This window comes from Lactuca sativa, chromosome 4 (assembly GCF_002870075.4).
Source record: "Lactuca sativa cultivar Salinas chromosome 4, Lsat_Salinas_v11, whole genome shotgun sequence".
Lineage (NCBI taxonomy): Eukaryota > Viridiplantae > Streptophyta > Magnoliopsida > Asterales > Asteraceae > Lactuca > Lactuca sativa.
Genome location: NC_056626.2, coordinates 126,905,398 through 126,908,951, shown reverse-complemented (window position 1 = coordinate 126,908,951; position 3,554 = coordinate 126,905,398). Strand labels below are relative to the sequence as shown.

The 3,554-nt window shown below is 37.6% G+C and overlaps 1 non-coding gene across 1 annotated transcript; it reads right to left on the bottom strand.

Annotated features, from left to right (window-relative positions):
* Positions 1–1,864: 1,864 nt before the first annotated feature.
* LOC111891689 (small nucleolar RNA R71) lies at positions 1,865–1,971 on the bottom strand. The gene has a single exon (XR_002850280.1). It is a non-coding gene; the product is annotated as a small nucleolar RNA R71 (small nucleolar RNA).
* Positions 1,972–3,554: the final 1,583 nt, after the last annotated feature.

Here is a 3,554-nt window from a genome sequence, read left to right as displayed (position 1 = left end):
AGGTGTATAGAATAGGAATCTTCGTCGTTGATCCAATGTTGTTTGAGATGTTGATAGGATTAGATTGAGAATCGTCCATGCTTGATCGTTTAACCTGTTTGAAAGATCAGACTTGTAATATGTAATATTAGGGCAAACGAATAAATAAAGAGATACGTCAATTATGGAGTGACGGCTCAATAAATATCAGTTAATGCGGAATAACCCTAATCGCTTCTTTCACAAAAGAGATGTGTATGAATTACACAGCCTCCTGCTATGATACCAATTGATGAGTTCGAAAACTCTTTGATCAATTAGATCTTTGTAACAGGTAAATAAATAAAACAGAAATAGTAATGTAAAAAACACAAGTATGGATCTAAATGTGTCGAATGATTTGATTAACTCAATCCTCAGCAGAGCTCGATGAAGAACTTCCGCTGTAGAGGATTCTAGGGTTACAAAAGATAAGAACTTGTACGCTATCAAATCTCTATCAAATCTTACCTTAAGAATGCATGCAAGCATCTATATATAATAAACCCTAAACCAAACTCACGGATGGACAGACCCATACCGGAGACAAAACTTGGACTAGCTAACGAGCCCAAAGACGCAACACTAAACTGGACCTAACAGGTAACCAACGGGAATTGTCATAATTAATAGCTAAACCATTGAGGGAAAGTGGATTCGAAATAACATAAGTGTTTTTAATATTTGATTGAATAGTTGTTGAGAATTTAAGTTTGTATAAACTTGAAAAATTAGATAAAAACCATTTTACTTTTGCTAGAATGTTAGATTAATTTAATAGTAAGTAGGTTAAATAATTAATATCGTTCCCTGAGATCGATACCCACTTTTGTGCTATACAATTTACAAAAGGGTACACTGCCCTGGGTCGAATAGCTAGTAGAATAGTAGGTAAAATTAGGTGTAGCTATTTGCACGCATCAAGTTTTTGGCGTCGTTGCCGGGGAACGACTTTTTTAATTGTTGATTTATTTGCTTTAGGTTAATCGATCCTTTTTGTGGGGTAAAACGCAAAAAGTTAAGTTTCTGCATTAGTTTTTGTTTCAGTGCTGAATTCACGACGTGGGCCTTAAGCTCACGACGTGAGTCCAGTCAGTAGGTAATTTTTACTTAGTTTTTATTTAGATTTACATTTTTTTTGTTTTTGTTGCAGTAGTTCATGACTAAAGGTTCCAACACACCTTTGGTACCACCGCTTGAAGATCTAGAGTCAGCCCTTCACAAGAAGACAGATAAGAACATATGAGTCAACCAAACGCCAAAGAAGTCACCTTTCAAGGACCTTAAATCGGTTTTTGGAAAGAAGAAAGGGAAGAACGTGGGTGAGTCAAGTACATCTTCGAAGAACGAAAGCAAGGTTGAAGGCTTTGATCTAATACCTAGTCCATAAAAATACGAATACGAGTCTGAACCCAAATTCGAACTAGAAAAGAGTGAACTCGTAGACGAGCCAGAAAACGAGATGACAAACATTGCAGATATGTCCATGGGAGCATACAAGAAACGAATTAGAGACGATGTTGGTCCTGTTTTAGTAAAACCCGTAATTCTCACTATTGCAACATTCGAGTTAAAAGGACACATTCTTACTGCACTTAAGGACGTACCATTTTCTGGGAAGGATCATGAGGATGCTTACAAGCACCTAGATGAGGTCAATGACATTACATACTATTTCAATGTCTCGAATGCTCCTAGAGAGACAGTTTTGTTAAGGATGCTTCCTGTTACTTTTAAGGGAGCTGCCAAAGATTGGTTGAAGGCGCTACCACTCGGTGCAATTACTATTTGGGCACAGATGCGTGATCAATTTCTAGAACAATTCTGCCCACCATCAAAGATATCTAAACTCAAGAAGGCAATAGCCAACTTTGAGAAACAACCGGGTGAGTCGTTTTCTGAGGCATGGGAGAGCTATAAAGGGTTACTAAGAAACTATCCTCAAAATGACCTTAACATACAACAAGAAGTTTCTATCTTTTATGATGGGGTGAATGTCATGACAAGGCAACTCCTAGATTCTCAAGGACCACTTACGAAGAAAAATTCGGGTGAAGTAAAGGAGTTGATTGAAGAGTTCTCGAAGCATTCTCATGAGTACTATAATCCAAGACATGGTGGAGTTAAAGGAATTGGGGGAGGAAATTCTGAAGACATGGTTGTTGTTGTACTAGCTATGCTTGACACCATGGACAGGAGAATGACCAAGATGGACCAATCAATTCATGCTATTAGAGTTAGTTGTGAAAGATGTAATGGTCCACACTTAACAAAAGATTGCCACTTGGATGGAAATGGAAATAAAAAGGTGCAGGTTTGCTACTCGAGTGGAGATAAGTATGATGAAAATTAGAGGAAACCAAAGAAGGAGTGGTTACCATATGACGAATATAAGAAGCTGAAAGAAGAAAAATATAGGCAGACTGACCGAGGCTTCTACCAAAAAGAACAACCACCTCCTGAAACGAGAGTTGATCTTGAGTCTATGTTACATAGATTTATGCAGGCTTTCGAGAAAAGACACGATGAGACAGATGCAGTGATAAGGTAACATCAAAATATCATGAAGGAACAGCAAGCCTTGCTAAGAAATCACCAAGCATCGATCCAAAATATTGAAGTCCAACTAGGTCAACTAACTACTTTTGTACAAGAAAAATTATCTCCAAAAATTCCAGAGAAAAAGCCTCAATCGCATGTAATGGTAATAGAAACTGAAGAGGATACCATCTCTGAGTTCCTTGAAGCACTTGAAGTTGACCCACATCAAATCGGATCAAGCTCAAAGAAGTCACGATTAAAAGAAAAAATAAAGCTGAAACATCGAATCCTCGACATGGGGTGAGTTTGAACAGAAAAAGTTTCATGATGTTCAAGCTTATCGTCCTCATATTCACCCACTGGAGCACGAACACTTGAAGTTTATGAAGCAAGTGAAGGGTATTTCAATAAATACCCCTTTTATTGAAGCGTTGTCTAAGGTTCTTGAATATGCAAAGTTTTTACAAGATTTAATCAATACTCACCAGCAGTTAGAGAATAATTCCAAGGTAATTCCTTGTGAGAAAAGTTCTAAAGTGATTATGGGAGAGTTACCAAAGAAGATGGGAGATCCTGGATGCCTCGCTCTTCCATGTGAGTTTGGGAATAATTTAAAGACTTATGCTTTAGCTGATTCAGGAGCTAGCATAAATCTAATGCCTTACTCATTCTATCAAAAGCTAAATCTTCCAGGTTTGAAGGCTACACGAATGACAATTCACATGGCCACTCGTTCAGTGACACATCCAAGAGCATTGTGGAAGATATCTTGGTAAAAATTAGGAATTTCGTGTTTCCAATTGATTTTTTCGTTTTAGATATGAAAGAAGACACCAATGTCCCAATCATTCTTGGTCTCCCTCTGCTTAATATTGCTCGAGCCCTGGTTAACATTCGTGAGTCAAAACTTACTTTGAGAATTGGAGATGATGAAGCTACTTTTGGAGTAGAAGATGGTTTTTAAGGGAATGACGTTCAAGGTGATGTTTTCAATA